This window comes from Sus scrofa, chromosome 15, assembly GCF_054392235.1.
Source record: "Sus scrofa isolate SSC_HxYL_T2T_F1_AM1 chromosome 15, Sscrofa_HxYL_maternal_Yorkshire_Landrace_v2.0, whole genome shotgun sequence".
Taxonomy (NCBI): Eukaryota; Metazoa; Chordata; class Mammalia; order Artiodactyla; family Suidae; genus Sus; species Sus scrofa.
In genome coordinates, this window is record NC_139397.1 from 133859298 (window position 1) to 133882925 (window position 23628).

Sequence of the window (23628 nt, forward strand, 5' to 3'; positions counted from 1 at the left end):
AAATGCCTGGGGAGTTCAAAGTTGTGTGTGAGCAGGCAGGTGCAAAAGCAGATCAGTGCTATTACTGATCATGTTTCCATTTTCCAGTCTTGGAAAAAATTGGAATGTTCAATATCTTCTTTGGGCCCCAACTAATTTTATCTTTAAAAAGACTAGATTGGAGCAATACCAAGCAATGACCATGGGTGTTAAAATAATGTAATGGTACCAAATTGACGATTGAGAGCCAAAATGTCCCATTCATGGTTTTTTGTTTGTTTGTTTGTTTGTTTTTGCTTTTCAAGGCTGTACCTGCGGCACATGGAGGTTCCTCAGGCTAGGGGTCAAATTGAATTAGAGCTACAGCTGAGCTGCCAGCCTATACCACAGCTACAGCAACACCAGATCCAAGCTGTGTCTGTGTCCTACACCACAGCTCATGACAACACCAGATCCCAAACCCACTGAGCAAGGCCAGGGATCGAACCTGAAACCTCATGGTTCCTAGTCAAATTTGTTTCCACTGCGCTGTAATGGGAACTCCCCATTCACGCTTATATTCCCAACACTCTAAAAGCCATAAATCTTGGGAAAAACTTGATGAACTGTGCATAATTTGGACTCACAGGGGTGAAACAATAAGAATTGGCTTTAAAGCTCCCTGTCAAATGAAGAGTGGCCATCCTTGCAGGTGGCCAGCTGAGTCCCTGTAGTGAGATTTGGTCTGATACTGAATTTCCGCTCAGGTATCCAGCCATCCTAATGCTTAGATCCCTAGATGGGTAATGTCTCCTTTATGTGCACAGCCTATATGCTCTACTGAGCTCTATTTTTCCACACATGTTCATTTGGACCTTGATCAAAATAATGCTCCAGAATTTGAGTCACCTGTGCCAGTGGCAGAGCCAATGGTAATAAGCTGGAAAGATGAAGGATATTTTCAGGGGTGAGAACTGACGGTGATGGAAATTTCTGTAAAGTTACTGAGCAACATCCCAAACTTTAGAGGAAGAATTTCAGAGGCTAAAAGGAGGATAACCACTTCCGCTATAAGCAGAGACAGGGCACAGTTCCAGGAGCACACATATGAAGAATTGATTGGAATATGAGTTCTGGGAAGCACTGAGAATCCTACAAAGACAGCCACATGACACCCTAAAATTAAAAATCCTCTGTTTATCACCTAGAAGAGCCAATCAGACAGATTTCAAAGACAAAGGACCATAAATGTATTACCTAACAAAGTGAATCAGGATCCATAAGACATCCACAGGATTCCCTGTGTTTATTACTTACATTATTCCTGTCTATTTACATATAATGTTTAGATTTTAAATTCTTATAAAAAAACAGAATGTATATGGTTTTGGGTATTTTTTGTTTATTTCGGTTTGGTTTTTTTAACTAGAAGCAAAAAAAAAAAAAAAAAAGGTAGAGTTGAGCAGACTGTGTGCTAGCTTACAGATGGTCCTAAAAATGTGGGAATCCTAAGAAATTAAAAGAGTGAAGCAAGTTCTATCCCTGAAGCCTGTCTTGACCAATAAGAGGCAAGGGAACATGCCTTCCAGTAGAAAGCTCTCCCATATTCCAGGTGAGGGTCAATGAGCAATGGAATAAAGCAATAGAAAGAGAACAGAGAAGACAAGGAGATGCAAAACCAGCTCGAACATATGGACCAGCTTCATCCATTTTGGAAACTATGGTGCCTAGTGCATCATCTGGCACATAGTAGAGACTCTATGTAAGAGTTTCAACACCAATGGGCTCTCAACACTTTGGAGTAATACTAACGCAAAGCAAACAAACAAAAGCATTTTTGTACTCTTTATAAGTAGTGAGCTCTATTTTTCCTACTCACTAGTATCTGACAATGAAGAATAGTAGAAACTGAAATTTGCTTATTGAGTTTTTCTGCATGGAGGGTCGATTCCCAATAAGGTATTTGACATGTGTTTGCTAAAGAAATGAACACATCGGGGAATGAATTTCATTCATCTTCTCCTACATGGTCTTATAGCTAAAGGAGTGGAAAGAGCACTAGATTTGGAATCAGTACCGAAGTTTCTGCTTTATTTATTCCTCTTACAAGTTTTTTGTTTGCTTTTACAGCAGCATCTGCAATATATGGAAGTTTCCGGGACTAGAGATTGAATGGGAGTTGCAGCTGCCAGCCTAGAGCACAGCCACAGCAACACCAGATCTTTAACCCACTGAGTAAGGCCATGGATTAAATCTGTATCCTCCCCACACTGTGTTGGGTTCTTAATCCATTGAGTTACAACAGGAACTCCTATTCCTCCTACAAGTATTAATTGATCATTAGGGTTTTACCCTAGGCTTCCTGCTTCTATTACCATGACATAGCAGGACGCTGAAACTAGAGTGCTGCAAGACAAATTCCTTATTTGTGAAAGGGAGGGAAGACACATCATCATCATAAATTAATAATACCAGTCCAGATAGCACAAAGCTATATGGAACTGGTTAGGTAGGTACTCTTTTATAAAAGAATGTTAGGAAAGAACCCCTAAAGATGTGACATTTGTGCCAAAATATTCATAATATGAAGGAGCAAAATAAAGGTCTGGGGTAAGAGAATTTCAGACAGAAAACACAGGAAGTGCAAAGGCCCTAAGGTAGGAATGAGCCCAAGGCAGAAAAATGAAAAAATTCCCAGCTGTGACTGAGGCATGCTAAGGAGGGGAACAGAGTAGGATGTAAGGTCAAAGTGGCAGGTATGGGCTTCCTTCTTTTATCTGATTGTGACTTTGGGCATCAAAATAATAGCTAACAGTGTCATGAGTATAGAGTTGTGTCCATCACTGTTTGAACCATCTTATTTAAACCTTACAACAACCTGATAAGACAGGCAGTAAGATGCTCAAATAAATTAACAACCAATATGACATAATCAAGAACCAATTAGATAATGCCAGCCTCAACCAACATTCTTGCCATTTAGTACAGACTGGCTTGACATCAGGTACCACCATGACTCCTTTTAATAGGTGAGGAAACTGAGCTCAGAGATGGAGTAATCCCTTCAAAATTGTACAAGTGGCCATTTTTTACCCCAAAATATATTAAAACTGGAAAATAACATACCTTTGATAAATGCTTCTTATAAGTCTCAGAGGATTCTAATATAAAGGGAAAATGGGTAATTTGGAGATTTTCTATGCACGCTAGGGGAAAAAGTGCACTGTGCTAAGTGTATAAAGTCATAGCATTGCTCCTGACCCTGCCATAAACTAGCTATGAGACTTTGAATAAACCACTTTACCTTTCTTATTCTCAGAAAACCTATGCATGGAGGGTAAATACACATATTTCTGGAGCAGGTATTCTCAACTGGAGGCGATTTTGTTACAAGAGAGAACTGGAAATTTTTGGTTGTCACAACTGGTTGATGCGGGGGGTGGGTGCTACTGGCATCTAGTGGGCATCCTCAGAGGCTGGAGATGCTGCTAAATTTCCTACAATGTGTAGGATAATCTTCGGCAAATAATTATAGTACTGAGGTTGAGAAACCCTGTTCTAGAGGCCAGAGAGGTAATAGACATTATGAGGCGCGTCAGGTGTGGTGTCAGGGAGTGGTGGAGACTATGGCAAATTGCAAAACACGTATACTTTCTAAAGGCATTTCATATAAAAATATTTCTAAACCTATGTAGACAGAAGAGAAAACATACAGGCTGATTTCAACCTGCTTTGGCCTAACTGCAGCCCTGGTTATAATGTTCTTTCCACAAGTAAAGATGAAAGGGTCCTCTAGTCATCTAGAAGTCTGTGTGTGTGTGTGTGTGTGTGTCTGTGTGTGTGTATGTGTGTGCGCATACACACATATGTGTTCATATACATGCATTGGCAAAAAGATTTATTTATAAGTATTTTCCTAAGGAACCCCCCCATCCCTCTTAGAATCAAGTATTGGTTAGTTGCTTCTTTCTCTGGTCTATTCTTTATCCTTCCTTCAGTTATACCAGCCCCTTTCCTCTTGTTCTGACTTTAGCAAAGGTGAAGCCCAGATGCTCCATTCCACCCACAAGAGAAACTTCTCGTTTAAGTTTTGATCCCTTCATGTTGGTGAAAGCCCCTGGGAATTAAGTTCCCTAGTTCACATTACTCCTTTAGCCTTCAGAGACAGATGGGCTGGAAAAGACAGGTTGGCCCCATGTTTATGATGTGCCTATGGAGTTATTTATGGTTTGTTTATCAACTCAATGTGGAGCAGTTGTGGCCTATGACTTTCAGCTCCAGGGTGCATTAACAGATTTGGGAGGGGAATTGGCAGTGTCAAACTGCACAATTGCACTGGGCTTTTCAGCCTCCCCTTGCAAAGCAAATCTGGGATCAATCCCCCAGACATTCAGGCATAGTTGGATTTCTAGAAAGACATCAATGACCCTATTGGCTAGAGGCTGGGAGAAAGCCTATAACAGCTGAGAAGCTGATGAAATTAGGAGAACGAAAGTCTCTGTTCATCAGGCTCAAAGATGGGAAAAAGCATGGCCAGCACAAACCTATGGATGTGGAATGTGACACATCACCACAATTTCTGAGACAGGCAAACTAAAGGCAGATAAGGCATCGGGTGAGGACTCCAAAATGCTAAGAGCATCAGCACACACTGCTGGAGGATCAGAGCTGCACTAAGGGAGTAAACTTAGGCAGTTATTGAATGAATGACTTAATGTCTGAATAAATGGATAAATAAATGAAAGAAATCTTTCAACTGGGAACTTGGCACTTTCGTTTAAGTACTTGTTTAACGCCTTTATTTGCAAACATCTTACTTGATATTCTGCGTCTACAAAGATGAACATATATATAGGCTCCATGTTCTCTATAACTTGGGGTAGATGTAGGTAGATCAGCTTTTGGAGTCTATGAGGTCCTCTCAAATAAAATGAATCCAAAATTACAAATGCAAAATTGCTAGGCACTCTCCTAGCATCTTGGGAGAAGCAGATGTTAGTGAAGAGTCCCCAAAACTTAAGTTCATTGGCTTCTTGGTAAAACTATCCCTGGTGTTTAGAATGTTTCTCCAGGTATTACAGACTTGAGACAACAGCCTGGGTCCAGGTCCTCTTTTCTTCCCTGCCTACCAGGTCATGGCATTGCATGACTCTGGCATCATCCTTACCCACCTCTCCAAATGGCAGCTTTCTTCTGTTGCCAGAAACATCTGATTAGCATCCTGGAGGATGGATTTGAAGAGGTGAGGGCTTGTCTACTTCTCCCATTCATCCATCTATACACACACACACACACACACACACACACACATACACACACTTACACACACCCAACATTGAACTGGATTTTTTATGAATTAAGCACTGTGTTGTGTTGTAGGAATACAAATAGAAGAGGATACACTGATATATTCATTTTCTATTGCTGCCTAACAAATTCCCATGACTCTAGCCACATAAAACAACATACATGTATTGTCTCACAGTTTTTGTGGGTCAGGAGTTCCAGCACAGCTTATCTGGGTCCAGGCAGAAGGCAAGATATTGGCCGGGCTGCTTTCTCCTCTGACAACTAAATTAAGGAAGGATCAGGTTGTTGGAAGGATTAATTTCTTTTGTATGAGTGAGGGCCCCAGCTCTTTACTGGCTCTTGGTCCTCAGATCCTAGAGGTTGCCCACAGTTCCCTATCACGTGGCACTCTCCATAGACAGTTTACAATATGGTTGTTTGCTTCCTTGAGGACAGAGGGAAATCTCTCTCTATGGTTTTCTAGGATATTTTCTTTTCTTTTGTTTTCTTTTATTTTTTATTTTTTTCTTTTTAGGGGGTACCTGTAGCATATGGAGGTTCCCAGGCTAGGGGTCCAGTTAGAGCCGTAGCTTCCGGCCTACACCACAGCCACAGCAACGTGGGATCTGAATCACATTTATGACCTACACTGAAGATCACAGCAAAGCCAGATCCTTAACCTACTGAGGCCAGGAATTGAACCTGCATCCTCATGGATGCTAGTCAGGTTCATTAACCGCTAAGCCATGACGGAAACTCCAAGACAGATTCTTATAAAATGAAACAGGAGGGACATTTCTAGCACTTTTACCCTATAACATAACCTAATCATGGGTGTGATATCCCATCACCTCAGTTATATTCTACTGGTTAGAAGCAAGTCACAGGCCCTGTCCCCACTCAAGGGGATGATCCACAGGTTGTGGATCCCTGGGGTCACCTTACAGTGTGTCTTCCACCCTTCACTTGGATCCCAAGGAGATCTAATTTCAATAATTTGTTTTATTACAGGATCCTACTCTCCTTCTAAGTATTTGCAAAATTCTTCTGTCTAGCTATAGTATCATAAAATCTAACCTGTTAATAATTTAGTAAAATAAAACAATGTTCCCACTTAGCATGAATTAGGCCTCCATGCAATTCCACCTGCCAGGGATACAGCTTATACCACGTACATGTAGATATACAGATATATATGCATATGTCTGATGCATTCAAAAGAATATCTTTAAGTGTTAATGCACAATAATAACATGAACCCATAGACCTACATTCCAATTTAAGAGCTAGACCATTACCAATTCCATTTTATCTACCTGTTTCCTTCTTCCTATCTCATTCTTCTATCTCCCAGAGGTAACCATTCGTTTACATTCATTAGTTATAATTTCCTTAACTTTTTGATAATTTCATCATGCACATATCTAACCAAAAAAAAGTCTGCAACTTTGCTAAATTCTAAAGTTTATAAAAATGGTAAGATAGACCACAAAGTTTTCTGCAAGTGGCTTTTTCCACAGAACATTACGATTTTGAGATTGATCTTTGCTGCTTCATGTAGCTATAGATTAATCATTTCCACTCAGACTATTCTGCTGTGCTGTGCAAAGATGGAACAGAGAAATATTCATCAATGTACATTAAGTTCTCTCCAGTTTTTGCAATCATGGATAATGCTTCTGGGAACATACTTACATGTCTTATAGCACACTTATGTAAGAATTTTCCTGGACTGTGTATTTAAAATTAAAATAACTGGGCCTCGGGGCTGTAAATATTCAACTTTACAAAGAATGGCAAACTGTTTTCCAATGTAGTTGTATTAATGTTGACTCAACTTACAAGTTCCCTTTAAACTACTTTAACCCCACCAACACTTGGGGGGCTTCTTGACATCCCAATTGAGAAGATTTATTTATTTATTTATTATTTATTTATTTATTTATTTATTTATTTATTTATTTATTTTTGGCTGTAACCACTGCATACAGAAATTCCCAGGACAGGGATTGAAACCGCACCACAGCAATGACAATGTTGGATACTTAACCTGCTGGGCCAACAGGGAGCTCTAAGAAGCCTCACAGGGTATTTCATTTTGATATTAGTTTGTACTTTCTTAGATGTTAATGAAACAGTGAATCTTATATGCTCATTTGCCATTTACATATTATTATGTGAAATGTTGTTTCAAATAGTTTGTTTTTCTATTGTTTATATTTTTCTTACTGATTTGTGGAAGTTTTTCATATATTCGGGGCTAAATATTTGGGCTTTTTTGTATGCAATGATTTTTTTCATTTATTTTTTCATTATTTTTTTCATTTTTTCATTTTTTTCTTTTTTATTTTATTTTTTTCATTATATTTCATTTCATTTTTAATTTTTTTTTTCATTTACAGTGTTTTGTCAATTTTCCACTGTACAGTGTGGTGACCCAGTTACACATACATGTATACATTCTTTTTTCTCACATTATCATGCTTCATCATAAGTGACCAGACATACTTCCCAGTGCTACACAGTAGGCTCTCATTGCTAATCCATTCTAAAGGCAATAATCTGCATCTATTAACCCCATGCACCCCATCCATCCCACTCCCTCCCCCTCCCCCTTGGCAACCACAAGTCTATTCTCCAAGTCCATGATTTTCTTTTCTATGGAAAGGTTCATTTGTGCCTTATGTCAGATTCCAGATATAAGTGATATCATACGGTATTTGTTTTTCTCTTTCTGACTTCCTTCACTCAGTATGAGAGTCTCTAGTTCCATCCATGTTGCTGCAAATGGCATTCTTTTGTTCTTTTTTATGGCTGAGTGGTATTCCATTGTGTAGACATACCACCTCTTCCTAATCTAATCATCTGTCAATGGACATTGGATTATTTCCATGTCTTGGCTATTGTGAATAGTGCTTCAATCAACATGCAGGTGCATGTGTCTTTTTCAAGGAAAGTTCTGTCCAGATATATGCAGGGCTAAATATTTGTTAGTTCTTGTATCAATAAAATATCTTCTCATGATATATAGCTTGTTTTTCACTTCCTTTGTAATATCTTTTAATAAAAATTATTTTTATTATAGTCAAATATATCAATCATTTCTTTGTGCTTAGGCTTTCTGTGTCCTATTTAAGAACTCTTTCCCTATATCAAAGGATAAGGGAAATAAGGATATTTTCTTTTATATTTTGTTTTTTGACTGAAGAAAAGATCTAAATGAGAAGAGCCCAAATATCATAAAGATATCATTTTAATCTTTAGTGATTTATGTGTTCCATATAGTTCCCACTAAAAATCCTAAATGACTCTTTAGAAAGGTTGTAAATTTATTCTAAAATTTGTATGGAAGAACAAAAAGCTATGATTAGCCAAGACACTCCCAAAATAAAAGCATGCAATAACTGAACTTACCCTACCTTACATCTATATGTATAATTACATACCAATATAATTATAGGTATCTGTACTCGAATACATATATATGATATACTTAACATATATATTTACATTCTTATATGTATATATAGACTATTTATAACTAGCTTTATGCATCTATATGTAATGTATACATAAATTATATATACTTTTAAGAATATACTTATGCAATTATATAAGGATATTTATATAACATATAATTATATATACCCATATATACATAAGTATATATAAGACATGTACATGTACAAACATATATTTAAATCTATGGAATATGCATTGGATTTCATCAAATGCTTTTCTGGCATCTATGGAGATAATTATATGTACATTTCCTATGTTCAGTTCATGTCATAATTACATTTATAGATATCTTGTGTGCAACAAATCACTGTTGTTTGTTGGAATAAACTTAATTTTATTATGATGCATCCTAGTTTTACATACCATCCAATTTATTTTGTTAATATCTTGTTTAGACAATTTCATATCTATATTTGTAAAACTAACCTGTAATTTTACTTTTTCTTTCTGTCCTTGTCTATTTTTGATATCAAGAGTATGTTGACCTCATAGTGAATGGGGGAGAATTTTCCTTTTGCCTGTCTCTAAGAGTTTTCATATTTTTGGAACAACCATTCCTTGAAAGTCTTATAATAATACTAGGACTGACGGTAAGTATACATCACCATGCCTGTACCTAATGTTTATGACTGGTATTGAACATGGATATTTAGCTTACACACTACACTCATTGTTAATGATTTTAAATTATGCCTTGAAAACTAGCCAGTTAAATAATTTAGGTTTGTTGTTTTCTTCACAGGATTATCGTTAACTGTAAATTGAATTTTATTAATTTTTATAGAACCCTTGAGGCTTTCTATTTCTTACTGAGTCACTTTAGATTTGGGGGGAGAAATCTTTTTATTTCATCTAAGTTTACAAATGTACTTCCACAGAAAATAGTTCATGCTATATTATTTTTTTATACCTCTGCAATATCTATTCTTATGTTCCTTTTTCATTTCCAATATTTTTATGTGTACTAGTTCTTTCTCAGTTAATCTTGGCACAGTTGTTTCTCTGAACACATTAATAAAAGAAATTGTGCTTTATTGGTCTGTTTCATTTATTTATTTCATTTGTTTTCCATTTAACTAATTTTTATCCTTATCTTTATTATTTCCTGTGATTTATTCTGTTTTCTTTTTTAGTGTCTTAATTTGATTATCTCATTACTTTTCACTACTAAAATCAGTAAAAAAGTAATTTTTCATCTTCTTTTCTGATATAATTATACTAGGGTATAACTTTCCATCTTAGTCCTATTTTCACTATATTTTAAAGACTGTCAATGTAGTGTTTTCATTCTCATTTAGTTGTGTTTGACATATGACATCCTTACATCTTTTTTGACCCATAAGATATTTAGAGCTTTTAACATTAACAAATACATAGATGCATTTTTTTTTTCTTTTTTGGCTGCACCCTTGGTGTTTAGAAATTCTGGGGCCAGGGATTGAACTTATGCTATAGATGTGACTCAAGCCCCTGCAATGACAAGGCCTGATCCTTAACCCACTGAGCCACAAGAGAATGCTTATGCATGTAGTTGCATTTACATTTGTGTTAATGACTCCTAGCTTAACTTCACTCTGATTAGAGAACATGCCCCTTGGATATCTACGCATTAGACATCTGTTGAGACATTTTATATAGCCTAGAATATGGCCCGTTTTTATAAATATCCTAAATGTGTGTTGAATGACTATATATTGTTACCTTTTGAAAATGTCTTCTATGTTTTTAAATCAAGCTTGTTGTTTCAATATTCTATAGTTTTAAGATATAATAACTACCACTATTATTAATGTTATTTTACTTGTTGATCTATTAATAGCTGAGAAATGTGTGTGGAAATCTCCTGTAAAGACAATAAATTTGTATCTATCTCCCTGTAGATATATCTTCTTTCATTTATTTTAAGTATAGCTAAGGATTTACAAGTTTATAATTGTCATTTAACAATGTTTATTGAATTAAACCCTTTATTATTATGTAGTATCTCTTTTATTAAATGTGTTTTTTTATTTTCAGATTGATAAATATGATATTTATGTAAATTTTGAAAACATGCAGACACGATTATGGATATTGTGGAAGAGGTTATTAAAATGAGATTTTTTTCCTATTGTCCCAATTGTGACTGTGTTCCTCAAGCTGAAAATATCCATCCATTCTAAAGAGGTTGCTGGTATGGCAAATCACATTCTCCATATCCGTGGCTATTAATCTTTTTTAATGGTACCTTATGGAGATCTGATGTACAGCATGGGGACTGTATTATATACTTGAAGTTTACTAAGAGGATGGATCTTAAATCTTCTGAATACATACACACACACAAAATAGTAAGTATGTAGAGGTAATGAATAGGTTATTTAGCTTGATTGTGGTGATCTTTTATATACATATATTTATCTTAAACTTACACACTTTATACATGTTAAAGATATCTTAGTAAAGTTGTTTTTAAAAAGTCATGCACAAAAGGAAAGACTGATAAATTCAGCAACACAGCATTTTTATTTATTTATTTTAACTTATTTTTTTTTTTTTTTTTTTTTTTTTTTTTTTTTTTTTGGTCTTTTGTCTTTTTTTGTTGTTGTTGTTGTTGTTATTGTTGCTATTTCTTGGGCCGCTCCCGCAGCATATGGAGGTTCCCAGGCTAGGGGTTGAATCGGAGCTGTAGCCACCCGCCTACGCCAGAGCCACAGCAACGCGGGATCCGAGCCGCGTCTGCAACCTACACCACAGCTCACGGCAACGCCGGATCGTTAACCCACTGAGCAAGGGCAGGGACCGAACCCGCAACCTCATGGTTCTTAGTCGGATTCGTTAACCACTGCGCCACGACGGGAACTCCTTATTTTATTTTTTAAAATTATTTACACAATACAATTTTTTTCTACTGTACAGCATGGTGACCCAGTTACACATACATGTACACATTCTATTTTCTCACATTATCATACTCCACCATAGATGATTAGACATAGTTCCCAGTGATACACAGCAGGATCTCATTGCTAATCCATTCCAAAGGCAATAGTTTGCATCCTTTAACCCCAAGCTCCCAATCCACCCCCCTCCCTACCCCCTCCCTTGGCAGCCACAGGTCTATTCTCCAAGCCCATGATTTCCTTTTCTGTGGAAAGGCTCATTTGTGCTGTCTATTGGATTCCAGATATAAGTGATATCATATGGTATTTATCTTTCTCTTTCTGACTTACTTCACTCAGTATGAGAGTCTCTAGTTCTATCCATGTTGCTGCAGATGGCATTATTTCATTCTTTTTTATGGCTGAGTAGTATTCCACTGTGTATATATAACATAACATTTTTAAATGATTATTCCTCAAAAGGTAACAATACCTTTTTTTCAGATGGTTATCAAAAATGTTTAGCAGTTTTTCTGCCACATCTTTTTCCATCCTTTCACTTCTGATTCTTTCACTTTCAGGCATTCTGTCTCCTTTGGTTTCATTCCAATGAATTTCTTTAAAGAAAATCATTAAATATTTTTTTTAACTCCAGTAATTAGAGCCTTAGTCTTTTGGGTTTAGCCCAGTCAGATTATTGATGTTATTAGTATATTTGTATTTGTTTCTATCATTTTCTTTTTACTACTGATTCGTTCATGTTTTTATGCTTTTTGTTCTTCTCCTTCACTCTCTCACCACATCCTTATCTACATTTATCTCTCAACACACTTTCTTACTCTCCCACTCTCTTTGTATTGCTTTATGGGTAATTCATTCATACATCTATTCAAGTTCAATAATAAGCTTTCAGTTTGTGCCTCATGTATTGTATTCCCATACACTGAACACTTAATTTTGGCAATTTTATTTTTTTGGGATGTGTGATGTGGTTATTTACTGAGAATGAGAGAAGAAATCAAAACAAAGTACAACTTACTAAACACTGATCATAATGGCAAATATCACCAAAAAACATAAAGCAATAAAGTGATATTTGTATTCATTAACAGAATAACATTAGTTTTATAATAATTTTCCATGTGAATTTTGACTGCAGACTTATTGATTTCATCTTCTTATGATGGCAAGTTCATAAATTTTTTTTAGAAACTTTAATTTGAATTTAGTGGATTGAATTTTTATTCATAGTTTAGAAATTATTTTATTTTTATGATATATTTTTATGTTTTCCAACTCTGCCCAATCATCTTTATCATCTCTTTTTTTTTGTTTATTCTCTTTGAGACATCCAATAAAGAAAATTGGATTTTTGCATAAGGTATGGAGAGTGTTTTTTGACTATGACATGGGACCTATTTATAATATCTCCTTTTCTTTCAAGTACCTTAGCTGCTTCCTGATTAACTTTCACCACTCCATAGTTTTTACATACTCCAAACATAAAGCATGACTCTGAGAATGATTAGCATTAATAATAATCCTTTAATAAAAGTAAGAGGATGGAGCTTATCTCATTCATCTTCATCCTTGATACAGAATAGGTCTTATTAGCCAGAAGTTACTAGACAAGTGGAATATTCTTCTGATTTCATTTATCTACAGAATCATTCTTTAATTTCCCCATAATTGCCCTTGGGAAAGCCTAAGCCCAAAGAGAGATTGATGGCCCCCAGTTCTTCACCCCAAACTACTCAGTGACAGGAGTTTAACTTAGAAATGATTATCACCAATTGAAGAAGTATTTTTTTTCTCTCTTTCCAAATTACCACTATGTTGATTCTGTTACTAAACCAAACTCCCAATCTGGACTTGTAGAGAATCATCAGAATAAGAGAAGGTGAGTGTGTTGTTGGTGATGGGAATGGAAGAAGGAATTCTTTTCTCCACACCCTACATTTCTGCTCAGCCCTTTAAGAGAGCACTATACTGCGATTACTCTCACCTGACTACATCCCATTTTCTACAGGTGACTCTCCCTCACTGCGTTGGACACAGAAGAAATGAGAGGAAGTTTAGACAGTGACATCCATGGACAAGTAATGAGTCCCCCTTGACCAAACCATACCTTTTACCTATTGAGCAATGACCATAATTTTTCTTTCTTTCTGATCTTGTACAGCAGCTATTCAAGGGGTAGAGACAATTGCAGAGTTTTTGAGGGTTCGCTAGTTACAAAACCATATGTGGTCTCAATTAGTTATTACAACATCCCTATGAAGCAGGTACTATTTTTATTTCCATCTTATAGGTGAGGAACTTGCAAAATGCAAGCTGAGCCCAAGGATGTCAGGAGTTGAGATTTGTCCTAGAACATGACAGAAATCTCATCATTTACCACTATCAATCAACTGCTACAAATTTCAGCCTGGGTACAACGATGGGAAATACGCATTAAAATTTTAAGTTAAAAGGAATGACAGAGTGTGTTGGGTTGGGATGTCATTTCCATGGGGAAGTAGGAAAACTGCCATTTGTATTAGTCAGGGTTCTGCCAAGGAATAAACCATTAGGAGAGAGAGAGAGAAAGAGAGGGAGAGGGGGAGGGGATGGAGAGAGAGAGAGAGAGAGAGAGAGGGAAGAAAGATTTTAAGGAACTATTCACATAATAATGGCAGTTGGTGAGTACACAATCTATAGGGAGGGAGGAATTCTAACAGGCTGGAAATTCAGGAAAAAGTTGCTATTGTCATCTTGAGTCTGAATTTCACAATACTCAGGAAGTGGGGAACTCAGGCAGTTTATGCTTTATAATCCTGAGGAAGAATTTGCTCCACCTTGAGAAACTCGGTGTTTACTCTGTGTGTGTGTGTGTGTCTTTTTATGGCCACACTTGTGGCATATGGAGGCTCCCAGGCTAGGGGTCCAATCAGAGCTGTAGCCACTAGCCTACACCACAGACACAAAAACACCAGATCCGAGCCACATCTGCTACCTACACTATAGCTCACGGCATTGCCGGATCCTTAACTCCCTGAGCAAGGCCAGGGATTGAACCTGCATCCTCATGGATGCTAGTCAGGTTCATTAACCACTGAGTCACAACAGGAACTCCCAGTCTTTACTCTTAAGGCCTTCAACTGATTGGATATGCCCACCCACATTATGGCATGTCATCTGCTTTACTCAAAAGTCTAATGATATAAATGTTAATTATATCAATCAACATCTAAACTAGTGTTTGATCAAACAACTAAGCAGCATAGCCTAGCCAAATTAGTATATTAAATTAATTATCCTACCACTAAATTTAATTGCTTTTTTTTTTTTGTCTTTTTGCCATTTCTTGGGCCACTCCCACGGCATGTGGGGTACCTAGGATAGGGGTCGAATTGGAGCTGTAGCCACCGGCCTATGCCAGAGCCACAGCAACACGGGATCCGAACTGCATCTGCAACCTACACCACAGCTCAGGGCAACGTCGGATCCTTAACCCACTGAGCAAGGCCAGGGATCAAACCCACAACCTCATTGTTCCTAGTCAGATTCGTTAACCACTGAGCATGACAGGAATTCCTTAATTGCATATTTTAATGCACTCATAGAGTCACTAATCCTGATGACCCCCAGCTCTAAAGCAGGTCCCTGAATGAGACTGAGGAATTCTTAAGGTTTTGATGATTAAACACCCACTTTAAATTTACAAAAGTGCTTGCTTTTTAATGAACCATAAGGTGAATTTTTTCATAAAATTAAAAAGTAGTAATGTTTTAGTTTGAGGAAACATTGGTGTGTTTCTAATTCCATACACTAAATAAAAAGTCTTGACTTGAGCTGCATGTGTGTGCACAGACTTGGGTTTATTCATTCTTGTTTATTAACTGACAAAAGGATGGAATGATTTCTTTCTGGTCTAAGACACCAGTATAGAGTAAGCAAGAGTATACATAGGCAATAATGCCTATGAACAGAATTTTTAAATTCTTATTTTATATTTACTATAGTTTATTTACAGTGTTGAGTCAATTTCTGCTGTACAACATGGTGATCCAGGCATACATACATACATATATATATATATATATATATATATATATATATATACACATTCTTTTTTTCACACTATCTTCATTGTGATAGTGTGAGAGAGATTGTAATATATACAATATTGTATATATATTGATTACATCAGGACCATCACTTCCACTTTTGAACAGTGAAATTGTTCAAGAAAGAAGCCCACCCCTCCTGCAGAAATCTATAAGATTACCTCCCTGGAGTGTGCCGTCACTTTTTTATCTATTCATTTAGAAAAAAAAAATGCATTTTTAAGGAATATATCAGATTCTTGGCCAAAAGTCTTTAATTTAGTAACCATTAATTTGTTGCAGAATCTACACACTTTGAAAAGGAATGAACACAATGAAGTCTCTGGCCAACCCAACTGAAATGAATCAGGTCACAGGAGAAAGAAAAGTACCCCCCCAAACTTCATCCTGACAGAAAAGAGGGTGTCAGAAGTCCATGAAAAATGGCAGGATATCCAAACTAAGTTTGATTACAAAAGCAAGAACTTTGTTCTTGTTCTATAAAATGGTGGGGGTGAGGGGCTGGAATGAAATGATAAATTATTCAGGTTTAAGAGACAGTGATAAAAATGTAAATGCAATCCTGCCACTGAATCTTTGCACCAGCTGAATAAATTCAGACTAGAAGCTGAGTCAGCATCTTGCCTCTGATTAAAACCAATTGAAAGCACAAAGACAGGAAGAAGAAAACCTCAGAAGCTCTATGGAAATGACAGATAAATTGATCAAGCATAACTGCAACCCTAAGATGAAACAGTTTTACTGATATTTACCACAGCCCAAAGAGTCCTTCCAGCTCACTTCAAATGGAAACAGTTGTAATCAAAGAATCAAGTCTTACTCAAGCCCCAAAGTGATTATTACTTCATTAATTATGGTCATGTCTGCTCTTTCATTGTGAGCACATTTAATCTTTTCCCAAGAGCAGTACATTAGCCTCATTTCATCTTTAATCAGTATATCCCTTTCCAGGGATGTTCTCTGTGGCATGGATCCAAATTGCCTATCAATATCCTTAAATGCCAAGCTGATGGCCTTACACTTGGCCTAACATTAAAGTTTAGAATACAAAAATAGAAGAAAACCTCCCCTCGGTGATAAAATAAAAACAAATTTTTCCTATCTATTTTAAAACAGATCAAGAGCTAGAGAATAAATGAGAGTGAACGTATTTTTTCTTGTACAGCTAAGTGATTAAAAGCATGGGTTTGGAATCCAGGAGGTCCGGGTTCAAAGACAGACCCGCTACTCAAAAAAGACAGCTGCTCAACTTCCCTCAGCCTTTCTTATCTCTAACACAGGGATAATTATAGGGGTTTTTTGTGAGGATTAAATGAGCTAAAATATGTAAAGGGCTTAGGACATACCTGGCACATAGTAAGTGCTCAATAAATGTTAGTTCCTATTAATATTGTGCTTACATTAAACATATGCCACCCACTTAGGGGTTAGACAAATGGTTTGAGTGCTTTAGAGAAAAATCACCAGCCAGTCCACTAAGCCACTCATATGCATCTGTTTAACAGCACAGCCTTGTCTGTCCATTTATATGCATAGATAGAATTACACAGATAATGGCCAATGTCTCTATGCTCTCCCAATCTGGCTATAAGCCCTTAGGAGACATTTTAATGTTACGGTGTAGCAAAAATTATAAAATTCTCTAGGCATCAGATAATAAAGCTGCTTAATGAGTCCATTCACAAATATCCACTGGGAAGTGCCCCTGTGTCCAGAACTGTATCTGTGCCAGCCATGATAAACCACAAAAAAACTAAAAAACACTCTAAAGCTTTCCAGACATTGACAACTATCTGGGGTGGGAGACCTACCCTGAAGTACTAAAAGATAAAGTTATTATGTGCATTGCATAATTACAGACAGTTATACAATAAGGTAACAGATCATAATGTGCTCTTTGTGGGCTGAGAACTTTCTGCAAAGGAGAGTGAGAGGTGATGAAGCCAGACTCAGGACCCATGTGTGAGGAGTGGTAGATGTGCACACACATGCATACTCTATCTTTTTACCCCCAGGTAAAAACTCCTGGGCTCTGCAGCCCTGCTAATCCTTCTTTTCCAAGGAAACATTTAACTAGACAATTGTGAAAAAGGAAAGAAAAACTCTCTCTATGGCAAAACGGCATGCTGCAGGGATGTTGACAGAAATTCATCTACTTCAACATTACCTGTGGTTCAGAGGAGTTTCCTTCAGGATTAGCAGGGATACTGCCAATATGTACTAGGGCTGGAACGGCCTCCGTTGTCCATGCAATGTTACCAAGCACCCTGAAAGCATCCTGCCCTGCAGCCTAGCTGCCATGAATGTCACCCTTGAACTATGTCACACAGCATCACCAGGGAGTGGAGGTGAACTCTTTGCATACTGCTGTTTCCCCTGACCAGGATTTTGTTCCTGGTCCTGCCCTCTACGGTCACACCAGAGGGCAGTGTATGGGCCTAGATTTCAGCCTGGTGTATCTGTCTGTCTGGGGGAAGAATCACATTTAGGCCTGGGCAGGTTAGCTTTTTTTTTTTTTTTTTTTCTTTTTTCTTTTTTTTTTTTTTTTCTTTAAGCCAATTTATTAGCAGCTCAGTAAAATAAGAGACCCAGGAAATTTCATACAATGGCTTCCTCCTCACCCCTGCTCGTAGCACTCTCTACTCTTCCTCAATCAAACAGCTGGTCCTCTTTGCCTAAACATTTCTGCTTTGGAAGGACAACCTGCCAGAGCTGATTCGTCAGCTGTGGTTTTCAATCATGGAGAGTGATGGGCTGGACCTACTTCCTTTGCGTGACATTCCTGTCTGAGTGACCTCACCTTTGAATGAACCAAGTCATAAATTGCACTGAACTTTTTTTTTTTTTTTTTTTGGTGCTGCAGACCTATTCTGAGCCCAAGGCACTGTGTTAGAAGGTAACTGAGGATTTTTAAAAACATCATATATAATTCTTGCCCTCACATTGTTAAGAATTTAGTATTACTATGGGATTGGTAGGAAATGGAGGCAAGACTATCAATTATTCTAATATAAGGCAGAAGCCAGGTAGCTAACTCCGGAGACGGTTTGAAAGTTGTAGGCAAAGGGAGGAGTGTCAGCAAAAGCATAAATGCTAGAGAGGCTAGGGGTACTTGCAGTGAGCGGTGAGTAGATGGAGGTTACAGGTCAGCAGAAAGCACACCCTCAGGTGAAACAGAGAATTTCAGAGAAAATCTGCCAACACTCCCTCTCTTAGGGCTTTGAATCTTGCCGCCTTGCACACCACACTGTTTGGGGCCTACTTTACATTAGTTTCTTGAAACTGAAATTGCATAATAAAGCTCTTAACAGTTGTCCCAGAAACGGAGCCCTTGAGGTTTCTAAAAATCAGAGAATCATTACTCGGAGAGATGCATGAGCTACTCGCCCCACCCATCAGCTCCTGAAAAGGAAAAATAATGAAGTTCCTGGGCAGATCAGAGTCTCATACAGAACAGATCGTATACGTATTTCTATCTCGCTAATATTAAAAACTGGAAGACTCATTATTACTAAAACTATCAATCATCAGAATGGTTTTCTTTGGGAACCAAAGAACACTGAACAGTATAAACAGAGGCCAGATAATTTCATGAAGAATTCTTTAAATGGGATCTTCTGCTAAGTCGGAGATTGGCTCTACTTGTGTTTCTAAACCCAAGCCATGCTGTGGACCAGAAAACTATTTTTATTCCATAACGTGGATGACAGGAATGAAGAGGAGGGGAAGGGAAGAAATAGCAGTCAGTGGGAACAAAGTGAGGAAGCCAGGAAGACGGCAAAAAGGAAGAAGAGACTGCTCTCACAACACGTGGGCTGGTATTCAGAAAATATTGAACCACAATAACTGAATTCTAGCATTGTGACTATCTTTAGTGAGCTGTTCAGTTTTGTGACAAAAGTATGGGTATTGTCCTTTTGGCCATGAATTGGGTAAGAAGACAGATTGGACAACCCTGTTTAGAACAAGGGGATTCAGGGTCAGCTTGATGCTGAGTGTACATCTGCAGGGACCGCCAAATACAGAGAGGAAGTGATTTTCGCTAGGGCCCTGGGCTGTGATAGCTGACATCTCTGCTCAGAACCCTGCATTAGAGCAAAGTCTTGGAACCATGTTGAGTGCAAAAAGATCTGGAAAGATTCTAGCTCTTCGCCACCAACAAGCTGTGTGACCTTTCTCTTTGTAAAGAAACCCATACCATCAGATTAAAACTACCCGTCCATTGAATGAGATAATTTGTGTGACAGTGCCTTGAAGTAAATAAAAATCACCGTGTCTTAGTAAGGTATCATTATGCAAATCGAGGTATAATGTGAGGTTCCTGATACCAGTGGCCTGGATACACTCCAGGGCCTCTGTCATCTTTTAACGCATGCTCTCTTACATGTGGATATACTGGGATAGATGTACACAGAGAATAGAAGGTCTTCCAGACCCTCTAATATCTAGGCAACTACTGTGTGGTTTAGTGGAAATTAGAAGTATGTGGGAGGGTAAAAATAAAAGATTTTGAATTATGCTTTATAGAATTTGGAGCTGTTGTGGGCTTTCATTGGAATGGAAGAGGTTACTAGGTTGTAAATTGATAAATTCATGTCTATCCCTGAAAGTTTAATGTAGTATATAGCACAGAGAAGGTGTTCAGGTAATATTAGATCTACAGCTGCATGGTATGCATCATTCAGTATGAGCGAGATTGTTCGGTGATAGCAGTCCTGCCCCCACCCCCAACAAACACACACAAATATCAGTGGTCTAAAACAATAAAGAATATTTCTCATTCATGCTACACATCTTTTGTGGCATGGCTATAGGCTGTGTCCCATATCTTCCTCACTACTGCAAGATCCTGTCCAATGAAGCAGCCACCATCTGGGGCCTTGCTGGTCACTGTGGCAGAAGAAAAGAGAGCTCTGAATGGTTTCACAACAGCAGTGCAATGCTTTAGCATAGAAGTGACATGTCGCTTATATTAACCACTCATTGGCCAACACTAATCATGTGCTACCATGAATGGAATGGAGGATTAGAGCAGTGATCCTCAAGCAAGGGTGATTTTGCATCTCTAAGGGACCCTTGTCTGGAGGCATTTTCAATTGTCATAACTTGGGAGGGGTGGGGAAGAGGTGGGAGGATAATACTGGCATCTAGTGGGTAAAGGGACAGGAAAGCTACTGACATCTTACAATGAACAAGACAATCTCCTGCAGCAAAAAGAAAGCAACCTGGTCCAAAATATCTATAGTGATGAGTTTGAGAAACCCTGGGTTAGAGGAAGGTACATTTTATTAAATTTTTAGAGAGAGATAAGCAGGGGGATATCAGAAATGACATATCAAAAAAATGCAATTGTGATTAGGGATGAAGGAGGATTTGGGTAAGCAGCGATAGAAGACAGAGTATGGCAGCATAAACCTAGCAGGAGAAGGAATATAGCAGGTATTTGCAGAAAAGTAGAAGCTCAGACACAAGGCAGAAATGCCAATAGAAATTGGAAAGGAAGTTAGAGCTCAATTTGGGGAAGCCTGGAATGCTAAGAATTTCAGTGCAAAGGGCCTGGGACAAAGCAAAACAGTAAATGATCTCAGAGTATTTGTCTTGGAGCTGCCAACCTAGCTCACCCAGAATCATGTGTCCTTATAGAAATCAATTCCCCTTTTCCTCAAGCATTCAGCATTGGTGGGATTTGGATATTGCCTTAGACCATCTTGGACCTACCCCATATTTGAATAAGGGAAAACTAGGGCTCATGGGATGAAGTCACTTGCCCATGGTCATTGGCAAGTTAGTGACTGGAACCAGAATCTGATATCAGTGTGATATCTAGTCTTCATCCCCATTAAATTCAGTCTAACTTTGTGTGTATACTTGGGTCCCTGGGATCTCAAAAGCACAGGTGGACTTTTCTCCTTTCAATCATCCTTTATTATCTCTCTTATGTAAACCAGCTTGTTGATGAAGCTTCTTTATTACTTTCCTCATTCCTATTTAGCACCCAATATGTGCAAGGCCAAATGTCCTTGTACAAACCAAGCAGCATTTTCCTACCTTAAAAAAAAAAAAAAAAAAATGTTGTTAAAGAAGGAAGGTAGGAATAAATTGGAGGGTTTTTTTTGTTTGTTTGTTTCTTGCTCCTTGGAGCCACTTTCAGAGGATTGTGGTTGGGCCAGACAGGTATTTCCCACTTCCAGAATCACATGTGGCCTCAACTTTAATGGAGAATTGAGATTTGGCTAAAAAGTCAAGTAACATAATCTTAAAAAGAATCCCAGGGACGGATCCAATTGAAGCAGCTTGCGCACAGAACCAACCTTCTTTGACCCACAGTACATTTCACAACCTGAGAGCTCAGTTCTGGAATTTTTGTATTGCTTCCTCTCAACTGGGCAAAGAAATTGCATTCCCAAGACCACGCTGCTGCAACCTAAATGCTATTTATTTTCAAACAAAAGAATTAGGAAATGTGAACTTTAAGGCTTTAAGGCTAGCATTAACTCATCTGCTGGAGACAGATGGTATTTAGTATTTTCAATGAAAAGGCTGTTAAATGTGAAAACTTAATACATCTGGGATGAGTCATCAGGGTGAGTTAATTTGCTAAAGTCTTAGATTTCCGCATTTCCTGATTAGATTTTTTTCTCTTTTTGGTCTTTCAACCTGGCATCTGTGACCCTAACAATTTTCCACTTAACACAACAGAAATGCTTTGAATTTTCATTTATTTGCAGTCTCACCTAGGGTTATTCTAGGGTATTGTCCCCAGGCTTAGTTTAAAACGTTGATGAAACAATTCACAACAAAGACTTTAATAGAAAAGTATCATTTAAGATAAAGGTGTCAGGTCAGCTTGATAGCATAATGTATCCTACTTAATAGCATATTTCTTTTCACCTCCTTCCATCCTTGCTTATTACTGCTAAGTGTTTATTTGAGTCCCACCTATAGGCTTTAGATTGAGGAGATAGGATTTTGGTTTTGGCTTTCTTTCTTTTTTTTTTTCCTTAATGTTTCCCTTTAGTGTTCACTCTATGAAATAGAAATCCTCACACTCATTTAATGTATTCAGTAAATGTTTCCTAAATGTCTCATATATATGTATATATGCATCCCTTTAGTAATTCTCATGACATTTGGGAAACTGAAGTTTTAGGACATTACCAAAAAAAAATAAGACATCCCCAGACAACAATTAGCTCCAGACTGTGATACAAAATATGCCTCCGCTTTTCTCTTCTGTTCTCATTGAGTTACCTATCAGTCCATACAGAATCCTTCCCCAGGGAATGTCCTGAAATTCTGTCTCTTTCAGGCATCCCTCCTCTTCCTTTCCTCAGTCGTTTCAGTGACCCTGTGAATCCCCTGACTTCATCCTGGAAGGGTGGCTGCTCAGACCCTTTAGGGGGAACCTTCCACTGAACCAACAAACACTACTCTTGCTAATATTTCTTGGAATGTTGAAGTGATCATTAATCTCATCTCTCCCTCTTCACTTTGGAACCAACTGAAACTTGGATGCAGGAGCAAGGTGATGGGAGAGAAAAAAAATATCAGCTTGATGGGTAATGAAACTATCATGGAAAATATGTCCTGGACCCATGGTCACCACTGAGGTTCTCAACACTTCCCAATTCTATCTAGACCATAGGACCTATTCTCAATGGACTATGTCGGTTTGCAAAGAAGAGTCCTTTATCCAGAATCACTCTCTCACATCGACTATGCCCTCAAAGTCAGGAAAGAAGGCCTATTCTCTGGAAAACACCTGGTTCCTGATCCTCATGAGCTCAATAGGAAAGAAAGGACAAAGGCAAACCAATGAAAAGAAAACTCAGAGAGACTGAGCTATATGTTTCTAAGTCTTAAAACCCAGTTACATAATCTCTTAAGAC

The 23628-nt window shown here is 37.8% G+C and overlaps 2 long non-coding RNA genes across 7 annotated transcripts in view; one reads left to right on the forward strand and one right to left on the reverse strand.

Moving 5' to 3' along the window:
- The window catches only part of LOC146396137 (uncharacterized), a 569893-nt gene that overhangs the window by 108476 nt on the left and 437789 nt on the right, over positions 1-23628 (reverse strand). The window lies entirely within an intron of this gene.
- Positions 1-23628, forward strand: part of LOC110257097 (uncharacterized) — an 85972-nt gene that overhangs the window by 61016 nt on the left and 1328 nt on the right. For 4 of the 6 annotated variants that reach the window (XR_014829797.1, XR_014829799.1, XR_014829798.1 and 1 more), the window contains 4 exons: positions 9244-9359; positions 10786-10942; positions 13660-13729; positions 16022-17440. This is a non-coding gene — a long non-coding RNA (uncharacterized LOC110257097). Of the gene's footprint in view, positions 1-9243; positions 9360-10785; positions 10943-13659; positions 13730-16021; positions 17441-23628 lie in introns of those variants that run through there. The other 2 variants (XR_014829801.1, XR_014829802.1) reach the window with 2 other exon arrangements.